Consider the following 19,401-nt stretch of genomic DNA (forward strand, 5'->3'; position numbering starts at 1 on the left):
TGAGGGCAGGGTTTGGGGGGCAGCATGGCAAGGAGAGTCTCTCTTCCACATGAAGGGGTTGCGGGGTGCTGCACATTCCAGTGTGAAGAACTTTCCATGCGCCAAGGTAACCATTGCTGACTCTGAAGGGCAGTGCTTCCAGACTTCAGGACCCAGGCTTCACTGTCCTTCTGCCCATGCGTGGCCACTGCACTACCAAAGGGTGATGGGGACACGCCGTGGGATGTCACTTGAGGTCCTGGTGAAGGTGGCAGAGTGACTGTGCTGATACCACCACTATGAGGTAACAGTTGAGGTCTTCCCCTGGGCTGGGCACTGTGCTAAGTGCTTTGCTTACGTCATCATGTTCTGTCCTCACACCAGATAGGTTCTGTTATTAGTCCCATTTCAGAGGAGAGAAAACTGAGGCTTGGAGAAATTTAGTTATCAGCTCAGGGTCACAAAGCTAGTGAATGCCAAAGTCAGAATTCAAATTGTCCTTCGTAGAGGGCAGTGGTTCAAAGCATGAGCTCTGGGGTCAGATTGCCAGCTTGGGAATCCCCCCTCCGATGCTCGCTAGCTGTGAGGTGTTCAACACATTCCTCAGCCTCCCCAAGCCTCCCTTTCCTCAGCTCTAAAGTTGTAACAATAATTATAGTATTTACCTTATAGAATTGTGGCGATTAGAGAATGTAACATAGTAACTGCGTTTTGACACATAGTTAATTAGTATTTGTATAGTAGATAACTAGTTCAGCTACAGGTTGGATCACATGAACTTGCTATTGTAGTCGACCAAATATTGTCAAATATTGACCATTTTATGTGGTTCAGTCTAATACTACATAGGCATTCACTCTTTGTAAACATAACAATGACTTTCTTATTCATCTCATAATTTGTGAAAGGACAGGTGATTTGATGGCTTCAATACAATTTTTTTTCTATACCTGCCTGCTCATTTTAGTTTCTCTGAAGAACCACATAAAGATATCTTTTATTCTAATGTAACATAGCACCCATGAGAACATACACAGTGATCTAGCTCCTGGAGCCACTAATCCCTTGAGGATGTTGTCATAGGGAGCTCGGACGGGAGTAGATATAAAGCGAGCTTAGATTTCACAGAGCTGGACTAGGAAATGACTGGTGAAATGAAGAGGGGGTAGACGCCTGGCTCCTTTAAACTGGTGGTCATGTCCCGCTGGTTGAAGGAATGGCATTCCCATACTAGATGGCTGGTTGTGATAACCAGATATCAAGCAGAACCATTTGTCACTGTGCACTGTGGAAACCAGCTTCTGGTCAGCGGCAGGAGGTTGTTAAATCTGACACATTCAAAATGAATTTTGTGGCCCGGCTGCCCTTGAACTCTGGTTTGGTGGGAGTAGCCTGTGATGGAAGGACACGCAACTCACTTGTGGTGTGTGGGAAGGCGATAGGGTGGGAGAGGAAAACACAAAGCTGGGACAAGAATTTTGCCTTCCTCAAGGAAAGAAGGCTACTTCTGATAGAATGCATCCAGGGTGCGAGATCCAGTGGAGGTTCCTCTTTTGAAAGAGGGTTCTCTGCCCCCCACCCCCGACCACCACTGTTCCTATCCCACACTTGCCTCAATCATGTTTCCTTAGATTTCATATTATAGGCATAGAGATAGCTCTGGAATTCAAGGGGAGCATTCTGGAGAGACAGCGTTGCTAGTCAACACAGGGACAATCTCTAAATACAATTAGTTTCACCTTTGAAATGTACTAACATCCTCAAGGATGCTTCAGACTTTCTTGGTGTCTGGAGTGGAAATTACTACTGTGTTTAGAGTATAATGCCCCCTGTGATGTCAGAATTTTGCAGTGTGTGTGTGTGTGTGTGTGTGTGTGTGTGTATGTGTGTGTGTACGTGCTCCCTTTCCTTCTTTCCACATCTTAAAAAATTAATCTGGAAGCCTTTTAAAGCTTCTATAGCAAGGAGGTTTACAGATTATGCGTGGATCCCGTGATCTGTTTTTTCCCACCGTGGCAGCCGTAAACTAATGAAAATGCATTCGCATACCCACGAATTGAGACACACTTGGAATTGCTTTCTTTCTGTGTGCCCTATTGCTTTTCTCTCTGTGTGTGTCTGTGGTTACTGTTAAGCTGACCCCTACAGTCTGGGGCAAATACCAAAACTTGAAGAAAGCACTGCTTCTCCATACAGCTGCAAAGGCCTGCCGTTTCAGAGGCTCAGATGATAGTTGTAAGTGAAATTCCTTTAACACAGTCGCAGTTCAGAAAACCTGTCAGGATTCCATGCGCAAAGGTGAGCTGCCTGGCACTCCACTGGGCTGAATTTTCAAATGCAGTGTCTTGTTGTTGTTTTGTTTTGTTTTTTTACAAGCACTACTTTTATAAATTTTTGTGTCTGGGGGTGGTTATAATATTGAACGTGATCGCTGGAAACAATGACTGTAGAAAGTTTGTCCTTTTTGAGTCTCCCTCCCCTCCTCCTAGTTTCTGTGAGAAACTGTTGCTTGCAAAAACCATAGCTAATTAAAAATTGAACTTATTCAGCTGCACAGAAGCCCTAGTGGGGACCAGCAAGGGGAGGGAGGAATAGCAGGCAGGGGAGCCCCATGAGTGAAGCTGCCAGCGCCATTCATTCTGTTGTCCTTCGCTTCGATTTAACCGTCATCACGGTGCATCGAGTTTTTGTGAGTCAAAGGACCCTAGAGCGACCTTTGGCAGGAGAGGGCTTACCCGTTGCCACGGGCTCTGCTTGCAACAGGCTGACGAGCAGCTTCTGCAGAGCGCACGGGGCTGCGTGCCCACGGCCACTCTCGGGTTCTGGCCGCGTGTACTTCCCCTTCCATCAGGGGGCCCGCTGCTGTCAGGGCCGGCCGGCCGGCGATTGGTTGGGAGGAGGGCAGTAATCCGAACTGCCTTTTGTACTTGGCTAATCAGGGCAGCCGTCTGACTGCAGGTTCGGAGCGGAGGTGCCTGGGTGGTGTCTGACACCTGTGTCTTAGCCCTCGCCTTCCGGGGCTGCTTCCCGGGGATTCTTTCCGGGCCGGAATCGTGCCTCTGTGCCACCTGCCCCAAGCCACTGAGGCCCCTCGGCGGCCGGCTCGGCCCAGTGTCATGCTGGACAGAGTCGTCCAACAGATAGCTGAGGTCAGTGGAAATGCCGGCTTAGACTTCCTTAAGGTAAGTCCTTTTGAAACCAGGTATTTCTCGACGTGATTTCTATGTATACCTCGACAGAAATGCCAGTATCAGGAAGGTAAGCTAAAGAGAGGCGAGGAAGTTGTTTCAGTTTAGGCCTTTATGATGAAATTCCTAAGTGATTCGGCTGTCAGATGTGCCGGCAAAATGACACCAAGGCAGAAATAAAGATGTAAGTGGAGAGAGGGGTACTTGACAAATCACTGTGCACTCCTGCCTATTTGATGAGAAGCTCGAGTGATGAAAAGAAACTTTTCATCGAGGCCAACAAATATATATGTTGGGCCATAGGCTCCTTCCAACCGTGGATTTACTAATTCTAATTACTGCTTATTTTTAAAGCTATCTTTAACTTTTTCCTCTTGTGATGGGAAAGCAGTTTTTCTTTTTAAGGTTTGCTCAGCAAGGGGGAGTCAGCAGCAGGGGTTTGACTGTACTGCTCGGCTCGCTTTTCTCCACCCTTATGTTCCAGAGAAAGTCAGATCCTAGAGGGAAGCACCTATTTGAGCAACAGTGAGACTCTTAGGAATATTAAGCCATGATTCCGGTTAAGCTTAAGCTCTACTCTGATTTCATTTTATGGACTTTTAAGTGGATTGACGGATACTTTGGGAACCTCCTGTTGGATTGCTGTGAGCATACTTTCATTCTAGGGTTCAGTAATCCAAGGTTGGTAGAAAGACTAGTGGTTCAGACTAATGCTTACACTCTTGCCTGTTTGTCGTGACAGGGAGGAAACGATTTTTATTTTTTTTAATGAAAACTTTCTCTAAATGGGTTAAGGTCCATTTCTAAATCCAAAGACGTTCTGAGACTACTTTTCCCACCATATTCCAAAGATAGTAGGAAGGTGTTCCCCAATTCTGAATGATTCTATTTAAGTAGTAAACAGTAATAGGACAGAGATGGTGAAAAACAGGGATAAGTATTCAGAAACCACATGCTCGCGACCTATGTTAAGCATCCTGAAGTATGTTTTTTTCTTCCATTATTTATAGCCAGTTGGAAATCTCCATCTTTCTCAGCTGTGAACTAACTCTTCTTTATAAAGACATTTTCCTGTAATAAGATCAACGTATTAATACTAAATATAAATAGTAAAAATGACTGCTCTGATGAATAGAAGCATCAGAAACGACATTGCCCATGGGGTGAAACGTGATCATCACACAAGTCTACAGAAATCATTTAAAATGTAATGTGTGTGCAAATAGTACAGATGGCTGGCGATAATTGAAAAATTAGATCCGTTGGTAGGTAGATACTAAGTGAATTTATAAATGTTGAGGGAGTTAAAGGAGAAATGAATGTTGGAAAGCTAAATAAATTTGAATATTTAGCATTGATTTAAATTTCAAAATTCTACCTTTGCTTATGAATTACAACCTAGAGAGTGTATAAATCAAAGATGATTTCCTGGGTTAAGGATAGGTCATTGTTATATATGAAGGGATAAATTCCATCTCAGCCCTAATCACTATCTTAAAAAAAAAATCACAGTCCATAAAAACCTCAGTGTCCTAAAAAGGTACAGAAAGGAAGAGAGAGCTAGTTGAAAAACCTCTCTCTCTAGTTAAAAAGGAAATAAAGTCACGACAAGCGCACATTTCATATTGAGTGTAGAAAACCCCGTACCGATCTGCAGAGTACAAGGGGACCCACAAATGTGTAATTTAACACAATTGTTAATAACTAATACACGCGCGCGCACACACACATTTCATCCCGAGAACAGTATCATTAGAGTTAGACTGAGACAGGGGGATAAGTATCTTATATTTATTTTTTTCCCCAGTGTCTCCTTTCTGGAACTGTGGAATGCCTGCCAGGCTCCCTCGTCTGCGGCAGGCGTGGTGGCGGTCCCCCTGGTGTCATGGGTAGCACACAATGGGACACAATAGAGCGCACTCAGCCTTGCCCTCCCAGACGCACAGTGTGTGCCCCATTGGCTCTGCTTGAAAGGGTCAGCTATGCAAATGAAGCCGTGCACGTCAGACACTGCCCTCCCCTTACCTCTCCCTCTCTTTTCTCCTCCCTCAAGACAGATTCCAGCCTTTGCCCCAGACTTTTCTGACTGGCGGATGGAGGGTAGGGGTGCTGTGAGCTCAGCAGCTGAACAACTGGGCAAAATGTCCCTTTGCTGGATGTGCTTCCGTAGCCCTAGACAAATGGAAAAGGAAGCAGCTTCCTCATCTCCACACTATAGATAGCTTCATTAAAATGTCCCTGGTTAATAGGAAAGAGTGGGCGCTCCTTGTTAGGCCACACCTCTCAAAGGCATGTTTTGTTTTATTTTGGGTTTTAATTGCTTCCAGCAACCCTAAGGTTCGTATTTTGGAGAAGGGAGGGAAGTTTTACGTCAGAACAAATGGGTGATTTTAGAAGGCAGGAACCTAAGTAGTCTCAAGTCATTTTGCTTCTCGTTGCACAGATTGGATTAAAAAACAAACGTCAAATGATGGTGGCAGTGACCTATCATCTGATATCATGGGGAGAAAAGCACAGATGAACGTCTGTGAGCTGAAACTGGTAGGATTGCTCTGATGGCCTGTCAAGTGATCCAGTGAGTTCTGGCGTCAGACACTTAAGTAGGACTTTGCTCGTACACTCTGGGCCTGGTTTTGCAGAGACAACTCAGGGGATGGAATTTAAATGAGCCCCACCTTGAAAAGCTATGGCTGTTCTAGAATCACTTGTTTTTTTCCAAGTCCCGAAGCTCCTTAGTGACCGATAAAGCTGCCGGTAGACCTTTTCCACCAAATCCCTGTGGTCAGCAATCCGGACCAGCCCTCCAGGGGTGGTGGTCCCTGCAGTTAGACCCCAATGTGCCTGTCTCCAAGTCCCTCCCTTATCTTTTCCCTGGCAGCACTGGAGACTGGTCTTGTGAACCTGATATTTAGGCAGTGATTTCACAGTTGTTTCTTACTCATGGTTCATCAATTCCTCTATCTGATGCATGTAGGTCAGTATCATTATCCCAGTCTGGAAGAGGGAGAGAAGTGATGATGTGGAATGATTTGTCCAACAGCATCAAGAAGTTAGTGAGAAAGTAGAATCTGACATGCCTTGCTTTTCTCCTTTCTTTTCCGTCTTCCTGTCAAAAGAGAAATCAGGAATTCTTAAACCTCTTCCTCAGCAACTCTGGGCACTAAAAAGGCTTCAGTCCAAAACTCTGCTGCTCTCAACTGGATCACTGTAACAGGAAGGGCTCAGAGGCTTACAGACAATGAAATGAATTGGGTATGGATTGCGTGTGCATGTGTGTGTGTGTGTGTGTGTGCACGTGTTTGTATGTCTGCACACACACGTGCGCCCCACCCCCATCCCGCTCACCAGAAGGACTCAAAACCCCAGGGGTGTGTTGGTAAAGTTTGTCCAAAGCCTCATCTGAGGAGGAGGCAACATCTGTGCTATGGTCTTTTCCTAGAGAGGCCTGATCATTCACTTATAACAAATCTCAACCCAGAACCCATGGCCAGGGAGGCCAGGCCAGGAGCTGCGGGTGAGCTAGTCTGAAGGCGGCTGGCCCGCATTCGCCTCCGAAAGTATTTCAGGAATGTTAATGGTATGCCTGAGTGGAGGGCTTCAGAGCCCGGAGCTGGGGCTGAGAACTGCTCTGTGGCCATCTGTTGAGGCCCAGGAAGTCTCATAGCAACAGCTTCTCAAGAATGGTGCCTTTTTTTTTTTTTTTTTTAATTAAAATTAACTAACACAAAACCAAAAACTGCTCCACTGCTCAGGAAGAATCAGGACAGGGTTCGGATTCTTTCTACAGAGTGATGAGCTTTTAAGGAAGAAAAGCCCCCCACATCCTTAATTCCTGTTCTTTAAATGAGCAATTTGTAACTTGGTTTGAGGTCTTAATTTTTTTTTCCCCCTGGGGTAGAATTCTCTTTTGGAAAAGCGTAGAGGTGAAAACAAGTTTCCGAAGCTGTGGAGAAATCACTGGCAGAATTCTGGTTAAGAAAAAAGTGGTCAGAGTTTTGAGATTTTCCTGGTATTTGTTGCTCTTAGTGATCCTGTCAGCAGCTGCCTTCTTTTTCCCTCTGTAATAATGTGAGCTTTAGAAACCTGGATGTTTAGTTAGTGAAATGAACTTCAGACAAAGACGTTGCTTTCACTGTGACGATGTACGGGCTCCACTGTGAGTCGCTCAAATCTGTGTAAGAGCAGACCCTGGAAAAAGAGAGAGGCCAAGTATTAATAATATTTGTATCTTTTAATTTTTCAGTTGATGGGGCACTAAGTTAGCCATTTATAGTAACTGAGTTCCTTCCTCAGGGTAGAAGATCCTGTAAAATGGTAAATACCTGAAGCCTAACCAGCAGCTGAGAGTACAGGGATGGGTACTCTAGATGGAGACAGAAGAATTGTATTCTGTTCTAACTTCTACCCCATACCGAGCTATTTTAGGAAGGCGCACAACCTGTTAAAGCGTAGTTCCTCATGTGCAAATTGGATTTCTGCATTATTAGGAAGGTTAAATATAATCCCATAAAAGGAACTGGGGAAATGGCCCTCGAATCTGAGTGACATCTATAAAGGAGTGTTATAAGCTGTCATCCTTGCTGTTCTTGGGAAACATCTTCCCATCTTCCTGGGAAATGTTTTCATGAGAATATATATGCGTATACAGGCACACACAAATTGTTATATATTTAAATATTTATATTTTCATTTAAAAAACTGAAGAGGATAAAAATATATATCCTCAAATCTTATCAAATAAAATTTTCCTGTAGAGTCAAAAAATATTCTGACAAGTGATTGTTCCAACACGTATATAATTCTTGAATATAGTACACATGTGGAATATATCTTTACATTTTTTTATTTATTTATTTATTTTTGCGGTACGCGGGCCTCTCACTGTTGTGGCCTCTCCCGTTGCGGAGCACAGGCTCCAGACGTGCAGGCTCAGCGGCCATGGCTCACGGGCCCAGCCGCTCCGCGGCATGTGGGATCTTCCCGGACCGGGGCACGAACCCGTGTCCCCTGCATCAGCAGGCGGACTCTCAACCACTGTGCCACCAGGGAAGCCCTACATTTTTGATTGCTAGTGTTTCTTGGAAATATTATTCAGAATGAATGTATTGCCCCCAATGGTTAAAAATAATGTCACCAACTCTTGGGAAAAGTATGTATACTCCGAGTTTGGTTTCTGGTACGTGGGATCCTAATGAAGTCTTTCTATGAAAAGCATGACCACTTACCCTCTCGGTCCCTATTTCCTTATGTGTAAAATTTAACCAGTAAGTATTTATGGAGTGCCCACCACATGCCAGCTGTGTTTCTACGTGCTGGGTTTAGGGTTGTGAACAAAAGTAGACAAAAATCCTTGCATACATTCTGGTCAAGGGAGACAGATAACAACCCCCCAAATAAGTCAATTGCGTTGTAGGTTATAAAATGATAACTGCTATGGAAAAACCTAAAGCAGGGAATATTGCAATTTTCTAAAGGGTGGTGAGAGAAGGCCCCTTGAGGAAGGTGATGAAGGAAGACTCAGTAAGATTTGAAGGAGGTGGGAGACTGAGCCTTGGGGTAAGCTGTGGAAGAGGCTAGAAGCAGAGAGAACAGCAAGTGCAGAGGCCCTGGGGACAGTGTAGGTGGCACGTGTGAGGAAGAGCCAGGTGAGTGCAGCGGGGTCAAAGGTCAGGGCCCTCTGGGCCATTGGAAGGCATTTGACATTTACTCTGAATGAACCCTATGAGAACTTACTTCGCAGAGCTGTTGCAAAGTTTAAATGAAATAATTTGTTTGAAGCCTTTAGTATAGTGCCTCCCACATAAAAAATCTTCTATAAATAACTGTTAGCCATTGTTCATTTCTTTATTATTACCACTACCTAGGATTTAAAGATAGGACGATGTGAGCATACAGAAGAAGGTTTTGTTCTGATTAAAGCTGATTGTTCATATGAGAATTAAACTCCCAACCTTGGCCCCTTAGCTATTCAGTTCTATCACCTAAGAAGGTCCCAATTCTATACCTTCAAACATACAAGGGAAAAGCTTACTTTTTAAAATCTGGCCTTGTTTAAGCTACACCATTGTCTCTATTAGGAAAGTATGAAGTCCATACTCTCTAGGGACAGGTGTATTTTGATACATTTGGTTTAAGTTTCAGCTATAAAAGTCCTGTTGAATTCCACTGAATTCACATGCTATCACAATGTACTCATGTTTGAGTTTTGATACGGATCCCCTTCTCCAGGCCACAGGATCCCAGGTGGGGAGGAATCTGTTGCAGGTATAATGAAAACAAGGAATCCATGTCTTCTCCTTCTCTCCTGAGCACAGAAGCAAGATTGGTTTTCCTGGGTATTTCGAGAGCCCTCTTTCAAAATGATCTTCTTGGACACCCCTCTGAGTCTCCTCCTTTGAACTTGAAGGATTTTGGTAGGAACTCATGTCAAGTAGTGACTAGCTCAGAAACTAGGAGAGAGATTAAAGCATCCTTTAATGCTTGCTCTTCTCCAAGCATTTGAAGACATCATTTGCAATCAGGGTTATCTTATCCCTGCTCCAGAACCAGGAAAAGTGGTCTGGGGACAACAAAAGGAAGTGCTTGATGATAACTAGAGATTATCAATAAAGGGAAAGGCTAACTAAAAGCGTGCACCCTGTCAGTGGAAATCTTCCAGTAGAGGCTGGGCAACCAGTGGGCAGAGGGGTCATCAAACATTTGGACGACAGCTTGGCTTCTAAGATCTCTTCCAGATTTGTGGTTTTACTTTCTTCCAAGATATGCTTATGGAAAACTAAATTCTTCAGGGAAAGCCCACCTTAAATTTTCTTTAACCGACATCTTAAATTGGGGATTCTGAGAGCAAGAAACAACTGATTGTAGAAGCTCTGTTTCATTTAGGGGGGTGGTCAGATGGGTCATCCTCCTGCAATGGTGACCCTGGTCCTGGTGCCTGGGGCCCCAGTTCTCCCAACACTGACTGTGCTGTGCTCCGTGTTAGCAGATTCCAAGATCAGCGTGTTGTCATATTGCCCCTACTTGCTGTGAAGTTGCTTAGTCACGATCAGTGGGTGGAACAGACTATAGCTCGCTTTTCCTTTTGAGCAGATACTTGAATGTATTTACGTTCTAAATGATTAATAACAATGCTCTCCTAAAAAGCCTACTGACAAGGCTACAATTTTAATCCCAATTTAACAGGTTATTAAACAATTGAGATACCAGTTCAGTAACTAATCCAAGGTCATATGGTGAAAGAGCTGGAATTTGAACCCAGGCAGTCGGCCAGCAGGATGTCCCCGTAAACTGCTGTGTCTAGTCCTGTGAACCTATTTCATTTGTGGTAGCTCTCCTGTTGATCTAGAGACAAAATGATCTGGCATATCATTACACTTTATTGCCCTCTGTGAGGGCAAAGAATGAAAACTGTTGATACCCCGTGCCTAGCATAGTGCCTGGGGCAGGGCAGATACTCAAATATTTGTTGAATGAATGAGGAAGTAAGGGTGTGACATGAATAAACAGTAGTAAGGCCATAGAAATGCCTTCTTAATCTCACAGAGCCACAGAGATATATGTGAATGCAGGATGTCACAATGCAAAAACTTTGAGAAGTTAAAAACCAGGTAAAATTACAGGTGAGGATATAATGGGGCAGTGTCAACATCTTCCTCTCTTATTAAGTGCTCATTAATATTCTATATAATTAACAAGTCCTATCACACTAGAAATAGTACCCCTAAAAGATCCCAGGCTAACACTGGCCACATGACAATTGGGGAAGGAGCGAACCAGGGAACCACGAATCCCACCAAATCAGGATTTTAAAATGGGATTTGGACTCAGTGCATTTAACAAATGGACACTGAGATTCACAGGCTTATTAAGGAACTGAGAAAGGAAGCCTGAGTTTGGCCAATGCCAGGGCCTGAGGGAACATTTGGGTGCAGTAAAAGTAAACCAACTCAGACCAGCTCAAATAAAAAGAGGGTTCTTTGAAAGAGTAGGAGAGAAGCTTGAGGAATCCAACTGCAGCAAGCCAGGAACACTTCCAAGTTTAACCTAATGATTAAGTCAGAAGGAGTCAGAAGTGTGAGTGAATTCCCACCTTGGCATTGCTGTGTTTGTGACCTTGGATAAATTCCTCCATGTTTCTGGACCTTGTTTTGCCCATCTGAAAAGTAGGGAATAAGGAAAGTATCTACTTTGTTGGGTTGTTGTGTAGATTAAATGAGGTAATACATACAAAGCCCTTGGAACACTGCCTGACACATAGTAAGAGGTCCGGAACCACCAACCTTAGCAAGTAGGCAGCTATTCACTTTCTCCTTGGACTACACAGTCCCTCATTTCAGTTGACTTTGAGCATTGGTTCCATTACTCTCCCTGTAGACTGGCTTCCTGAAGGACTTGATTCCAGGGTTAACTGAATGGCATAGTGATGTCATCAAGGTTCCAGGTTTATCTGTTTCCATCCTACCATCCTTTGCATGATGATTTTAATCTTCAGATTTGTCCCTCATGATTACAAGATGGCTGCTGCAACTCCAGGCATCATGTCTTCGAACAACTTTGTCTAAAGGCAGGAAGGAGTCCCACTTTGGTGCATTTTAGTAAGAATGAGCAACACTTTCCAAAAACTCTCCTACAAACTTTCCTTTGGGTCAGAGCCCATTAGCTAGCGTTGTCCTGTACCCATGCCTGGACTAGTAACCAGCAGGGGAGTCAGAGTACCATGATTGGTGTAGATGAAAGATGATTTATCTCTTGGGGCTGTGGAAGGATCCACCTTCCTGGGTACATAGTCACCTGATGCCACAGTGGGATCAGAATTCTGTTTGTGAGGAAGAAGGGGACAGTAACCATTGAATAAACAATCATAAGGACCTGTCTTAGATAAGCTTGTGTCCAAGCCAGGCAACTCAGAGTTCTTCCCTGAGATTTTATACACAATCTAAGAGAAGGCAGAGTTTTCTTTTTTTGAAGTGGCTAATATGGGATGAAATAAAACTGAAGTTCTCTGCTCCGTGGTTGTTTTCTGCATCCCCATCCACCATCCTACCACGCACACACACACACACACCCCCAAAGAGATAAGGATGAGGGAGAGAACCTGAAAATATTTTCAATCCCTGAGGCTATCTCCATTCTTGGCCTTCCCAAGAAATCCCCATTTTTGCTTAAATTTCTCTGTAGGTTCAATGTCACTTGTATCATTTGCAATAACAACCACAAAATCGTGTCTGATGCATTTCCCCCAACTTCTGGGTTTCTGTCCTCCCACGTCCACTTGTGTGTGGCACTGGTTCACCACGCAGCCATGGGTCCTACACCACGTGTCCTCCTGGCTCTCAAGCTTTCATCACCTTATTAACTCAGGTCCTGGCCCCCAGTTCCACGTTCCGTGGGCAACAACCTGAATGACTCTGCTTGTAGCCAAGGAAGAGCTGGTCCAGCCTCACCTCTGCAGCTGGGGCTTGGTCAGGGCCGTGCTCCCTTAGAATAGTTGTGAACAGGGAGACAATAACATCTCTGACTAAAACTGTGTGATAGCTGTCCAGTCCTTCCTAAAATGGCTCACACCCAATTGAAAAGTACATTTTTCACAAGTAAAATAGCTAGATTTCAGGTATACAAGTGCTTCTGACAGGGACTTAAAAGTCTGGAGGCTCTGCTTCCTGTGGCCTGACTTGAATAGAGAAGAGAATTCTGTATTTGTATCCGGAGGGAATTAGTGAGGGGTTTGAGGAAGGAGTGAGTAGGACAGCTGAGCCAAGTCGTAAATGAAGTCAGTGTGGACATCAGGGACGGGCTGACTGCGAGAGCCATAAAGGACGAATGGGGAAGACCCCAGGAAAGGGAGAAATACAAAAAGTTGAGCCTGTGGTTCAGTAAGTGTGGCTAACTCTTTATTTTTTTAAATATTTATTTTCACTTTTTTTTAAATTATGGAAACATCCAAACACTAATGAAAGCAGAGAGTACCACAAATCCTACCCCATGCACCCCGGCACACACATCCGCCATCCAGCTGGATGGCTCTCGTTAAGTAGAAGAAGTCTGGGAGGGGGAGATGAAAAAAGAAGGGAGAGAATCTGGTGTAAGATGAAATAGTCAATGACAGTTGTATTAGCAAACTTCACAGGAGGGGCCAGGAAGTCGAAATCTAAGATGTTTGTTCTTCTTAATCATGGGTTAATGAAATGATTGCTAAGTGAGATCTGGTTTTTTGAGTAGGGATTATGTAATCTGAGGAAGCAGACCCCCCTGTGGCCTAATCTCCAAACTGCTGGGGTCTTACATGGTGACAAGACAAGGAAAGCAAGAGGCATCGTTCATTTGACATTCGGCAACTATTGGTCTGCAGTCTCCCAGGCACTGTGCTAGGCTTTATAAGCAGGTAGATCTGAAAGACAGAGTCCTTGCTTTCACAGAATGTAACGTCTAGTGGGGGAAATGGACAGGCACATTAGGACGAAGTTTTTCTGTAGCATAGGATAGGTGAACGCTTCTTGGGGGAAGAGGATTGTCTTGATGTTCATAAGGATGAATAGGAGTTGGGTAGAGAGATTAGTAGGTAAAAGTGTTCTAGACAGAGTAAACAAAGAGGTGCTTGAAGAGAACCTTAAGCCAGGGCTGTAGGGCTGATTGTGACCCACATAGAGGACGGGCAGAGAGGGGGTGGGAGCAGGGCTGAAATCCGGCCCAGGCTTTGCTCCCTGGAGCACCTTCACCCACCTGGATTAGGCGGTGCCTTTGTCTAATTTGCACAAGGTGCCGAGTGGGCTGGGGGTAGCTCTGTCTGAATATATTCGTTAGTTTTTGATTGGAGGACATACGTGAGGATGCTCGTAAGTTTGAACAGGACCCTGAAGGTGATGGGGAGCTAATGAAGAATTTAAAAGGCAGATCAGGGGTAGATGAAATAATGCCATTTGCAGCAACATGGATGGACCTAGAGATTATCATACTGAGTGAAGTAAGTAGAAAGACAAATATCATATGATATCACTTATGTGTGGAATCTAAAATGATACAAATGAACTTATTTACAAAATGGAAACAGACTCACAGACATAGAAAACAAACTTATGGTTGCCAAAGGGGAAAGGCTCGGGGAGGGATAAATTGGGAATTTGGGATTAGTGGATACAAACCGCTATATATAAAATAGATAAACTACAAGGACCTACTATATAGTACAGGGAACTATATTCAATATCTTATAATAACCTATATTGGAAAAGAATCTGAAAAAGAATACACACACACACACACACACACAGACACACACACACACACACACACAAAACTGAATCACTTTGCTATGTACCTGAAGTATTGTAAGTCAACTATACTTCAATTAAAAAAAAAAAAGGTAGATCAGGGGCAAAATCAGATTTATGTTTGGGAGAGACCATTCTGGCTACATTTTGGAGGGTGGTTTTGAAGATGGCAGGTCTAGAGGAGCAGAAACTAGTGAGCAACAACTGGTCCAGGTGAGAAATAGTGAAGGCCTGCACCAAGGCTATGGCAGGCGAAGGGGGGGAAGTGGTGGATTGGACATCTAGAAGGTGGAACAGGTAGACTTGATGACAGGCTGGCTCTCTGGGTGAGGGAGGAAGAGGTGATTAGGATGACTCCCCAGTTTTTAACTTCAGCGGTTCAGTGGAAAGTTCTGGCTTCCCAGAAAAGACTGATAAACCCGAGAACTTTGACACAGTATGTACTAAGGTGTTAACTGTTGAGTAACAGTAAAAAGTTCCTTGTATAAGCCTGTAGTTAAAGATTAAAAGGAAGGTTTTCATAGCTGCTTTTGAGTTAGAGGGAAAACACCCTGGTCTTGAGCTGTGTCCGTTCAGAGAATGGCTAGCTGATATTAAAGAAAATGGTCACTTCCCCTTTCAAGTACAGCAAAACCTCCTGCTGTGGATAACCAGTCTTTACAAGATAGTAATGCCCAGCTGCAGACAGCTAGTTCTTCACCCTTATTCTTTCAAGAGTAAAATGATATAAACCCTTTCCCCATTCCTTTGGAGAAAGCTTTTTTTTTGTTGTTCGTTTCCTGATAGTGGACCCGCGAGCAGGGTTCTTTCTGTCTCCCTGTGCTTGTCATGATGGGATAATAGCTCAGGCTTTGGAGTTGAATGGTCCTGGGTTTGAATGCCAAGTCATTATTTTCCATCACTTTGGGCAGGATACTTACCTTTATGAACCTCATCTGTAAAATGCGAGAAATATGACTCAGCTCACAGAGCTGTTGTGTGAGGGTTAAGGGGTAATGAAAGCAAAGTGCTTGGCGTCGGGCCTGACAGGTAGCATGCTGGTCACAGGTGGTGGTATCAATGGCCGTTGTTGTTGTTCTCGTTATTAATGCCAGTGTTCAGACATGAAGAAGAGATACAATTTGCTTTTGCAGACTTTGATCACTCCTTGGGCTGCCATCCATTAGATGGTGCATATATGTAATGTTGCCTTCTTAATGGTTGGCCCAAGGAGAAAAATGTGCATGCTACGTGAATCAGAGGGAGGGTTCCATAGACTGCCTGCTCCTTTCTGAGTGCCTTCAGAGGTTAAGCTGACCATGCTGGGGATAGAGAAGCATACCATTAGACTGTAGAAACCACTGGAAACAAGGCAGAGAACTATGGTACTCTTGATTTTCCGGTGACTGAGATGTTTTTCTAGGATACAATCAACCACTGAAGCTACACTTGATAGATTACATTTAATAATTCAGTGAAGAATATTTCTTGTTAACTACTAGCATGTGATTTCATTAGCCAGTTGCACCCAAAGTGTGCTTAACTTTCCTTATCAAGACACGGTCTTGATAAGATACTCAGGGACAGTCATTGCTCTGGAATGTCACTGATAGCCATGCCAGTTTTCATTGCCCAGAGGTGTGATATTTTTGTAAATGCCCCCATTTTATGCTTTCACAAATTAAAAATGTTTTATGCTGCCCTGTAACTGAAACCAAACAACTAGCGTGCTTCTGTCTCACCTGTAAAAGGGGGCGTGGTGAGAATTCACATTGTTAAAGTGCCTGGGGTAAGAAACACACATTTAAGCATGAGCTATTATTGTTCTTGATTGTCACTGAATCCTTGTGAAGCAACCACGAGAATTAGAGTCAGAGACCAGGAAGAGCGTAAAGTCTGTCCTTTATACTACGCTGAACTCTATCATGCCTTTGAGAAAGAAGAAAAGCTTTTAAAATGTTTACAATGAACCGTCCATAATTTGTTTGCTATGACAGAGAAGGGAGAAAATTCGGTCACAGTTAAATATCTAAATTAGCGGTTCTCAACTGGAGGTGGTTTGCCCCCAGGGGACCTTTAACAAGGTCTGGAGACGGTTTTGGTTGTCACAGCTGGGGAGGTTTTGCTACTGGCTGGCTCTAAGTGGAGAGAGCTCAGGTCCTACGGTGCCCAGGAAGCCCGCACAAAAAACAACTATCTGGCCCAAGTGGTGCAAGGTTGAGAGATCCCGAGTTAAATAATGGCTCTTGGGAGCATCAGGTGATTATTATCCAATACTGGACTGTCTTTTTCAGTGAGAAATTAGCCTTCCAGTTGCTTTCTGAGAATTGAACTTATTTCCTGTCTGTATAGAGAAACAACTACTAATCGTTCTTGCAGGTTTAGTCTGGGTTGGCTTCTTTCTACATAACTCTCAAATTGTCAGACACTTCAGTCCAAAAAAATCATCAGGCCAGTTGCTTGGGAGATTGTGGGTGGGAAAAAAAAACAACCACCAGATTGACTAAGTGTTCACTTTTCAACTAGAGACGTTTAGCCCTCTGTGGACACACAGCTGTTCTGTGGTGATAGAGGAAGGAGCCGAAGAGAGAGCCTGGGTGAGGAAATGCCTCACGTTTCAACACTCTTCTTCAGGGAAAGGGAAGGTTGGCCTTTCCAATACTTGTCAAGTGTGAAGCCATCCGGGAGGAATCATAGAACTTTCCTTTTGCTCTTTCTTCTCTGTTCTCCTTGATTATCTTTATTTCACAAACTATTGATGGAGTACTTTCCGACACAACCCCCGTGATAAGTGCTGCTCATGATAGAAAAAAGCCTCAATGAGACTTAGAATACCTAAAAGAAAATTACAAAGTCCTATAGGTAGTCGCATCATCTCAAAAAGAAAAAGTTGGACAAAGAGCTTTTCCCCCAGATTTTATGCATTTCTATCCTGCAACGTATAAAGTTAATCCACATTTTGCTATGCATTTATTTGTCTTTATCAAAAGCTGTAAAATTATATAAATTCATGACTAAATGACTGCTGCAGCCCTATGTCAATTTTCCTGCTTTTGTTCTCTGTCAAAAGCTTTTGCTTTGCTCTGAAAGATCACCCACTAGTACCCAGGCTTACTAGTGGAGGGAGATTGGTAAATAGTTGGGAAAAGTAAATTTAATTACAATAATAAACTCAGTCAGTGATAGGAAATGGTTTTTAAGCTGAATCCCTCTTGGTCGACCTGCAGGAAAACAAATTACTTTTCACTGTGATGAATGTTAGTACATCTTCAGATTCTTCAGTGGAGCTCACTGTGCAAGTGTGACATGAGTTTGGAGAGGAGCCTCGTGAGCCACACTGCTTGGATTCAGATCCTGGGTCTGTCACTGACTCTATGACTCTGGAACCTTGGACAGATCACTTCTCTCCCATTGCCTCAGTTTCCTTATCTTCAAAATGAGGATGATAGTATTTTCCTCAGAGAAGGCTTAAATGGGCCAATGCATGTAACTAGCACACAGTAAGTGCTCAATAAGTGTTAGTTATTTTTATTGTCCCCATTATCGTTGTTGCATTGTATTCTATTACTCTGCATTTGTACTAATTGGGAGACCAATGGATGGGGCCATTGCAGCTTGCCTAAATCTAATGTGGTGTAAATGTACCTAATCTTGATCAGCTCGTGGTCCTTGAGACAGTCATGTTTTAAAAAACACATACTTTGGAACTAACAGGACAGAGATGTATTGGTTTATCACCAAATCCTCTGGCTTTCTATGCAGTCTGACCGTGTGAAACGTTGGAATAAGATCGGCACCTTGGAGTCCCAAGCCTCAAACGTATCCTAGTCTTCAGGCAACAGGGGACACATATTAGAATGTGAGCTTCTGGTTGCCTTCAAAGAGGGTGCTTTCAACTCTTTTAGCCTGTGTAATACTTGGGGGTTTGGATGATTGTGCTGTAAGGGATGTTGATATCAGATATGTTCTGGCTCCATTTATGCCAAGTTGCTGACATGTTATATTTATTGTCCCTAAAGCAGGATAGGATCAAAATGTTGTGCATAAATAGATGGAGACGGTTTCATAGCTTTGATTTTTCAATTCATTTCCTAGAAACATATCTCATTTGCTCTCCTTAGTAAAGACACGTGATGGCTTTTGAGCTTAGCTACATCATTTAGGTATGTACCTCCCTTTTAGCGTGGTATCTAAGTTGCCTGTGTGTTATTCCAGCAAACAAAGGCACTTATCAAAATGATCTCTTGGAAGTCTCAGTTTTCTTCTTAAAATGTTAAAATAAGAACCATCCATCTAAGGAATGCCCTGAAAATATTAGAAATCATTATTTTTCAAGGATTCATGTTAGTAATTGTTGGACAGTGTCTGAAACTTTTGAAGTCATAATCACCTAAAAGCAGTAGTGGGAAGGGAGAAGAAGAAGGATGTAGAAACACTAAAATAGTAAGTTTTATAAGACAGAAGTGATATCGCCTTCAAAATAAGAGATCTAAGAATTATATTCTATTCATTCTATAGATTGAATTTCAAATAAATGATGAAGTACTTGAATATGTAAAGCTGAGCATTTACTCATCTATAAATTAAAAATATGAACTAGTTGATGTCTCAGGTACATTTTGTCTCTAAAATGTCAAAATCAATGTAATGTGGCTTTTGGGTTGAATTCCTCAAGGGGCAAAGTAGAGGCACATTTGATTCAGTGCTAAAAAGGCCTTGCCAGTAAACTGATTTGGATTTAAATACCCTCTCCTACAACGTAAACGTGGGCTGTAAAAGTAATGTCCCCATGGTGCTAAGAGCATCAGTATGAGGTTACGTGTGGAGAGATCGCTGTATGAAGGTAACTTGGGTCTACTTCATGTTGACTTCAGCAGTGTGGGCACTGCCGTGGAGGTGATGGCCTGGACGACATCGTCAGGGTAAACCTTAATTACAAACGTAAGTGGAGAGATGGAGAGCCGAGATTTACCCAGGAAACTACGATG

General features: G+C 43.3%; 1 protein-coding gene across 2 annotated transcripts in view; it reads left to right on the top strand.

Annotated features, from left to right (window-relative positions):
• Nucleotides 1-19,401, top strand: part of SHROOM3 (shroom family member 3) — a 317,982-nt gene that overhangs the window by 145,690 nt on the left and 152,891 nt on the right. The window contains exon 1 of one of the 2 annotated variants that reach the window (XM_067736316.1): nucleotides 2,941-3,161. The exons of the other annotated variant lie outside the window; for it this stretch is intronic. The gene's annotated coding sequence lies outside the window, so the exon portion shown is untranslated. Of the gene's footprint in view, nucleotides 1-2,940; nucleotides 3,162-19,401 lie in introns of those variants that run through there. 2 annotated transcript variants of the gene reach the window in all.

This window comes from Pseudorca crassidens, chromosome 4 (assembly GCF_039906515.1).
Source record: "Pseudorca crassidens isolate mPseCra1 chromosome 4, mPseCra1.hap1, whole genome shotgun sequence".
NCBI classification, from domain to species: domain Eukaryota; kingdom Metazoa; phylum Chordata; class Mammalia; order Artiodactyla; family Delphinidae; genus Pseudorca; species Pseudorca crassidens.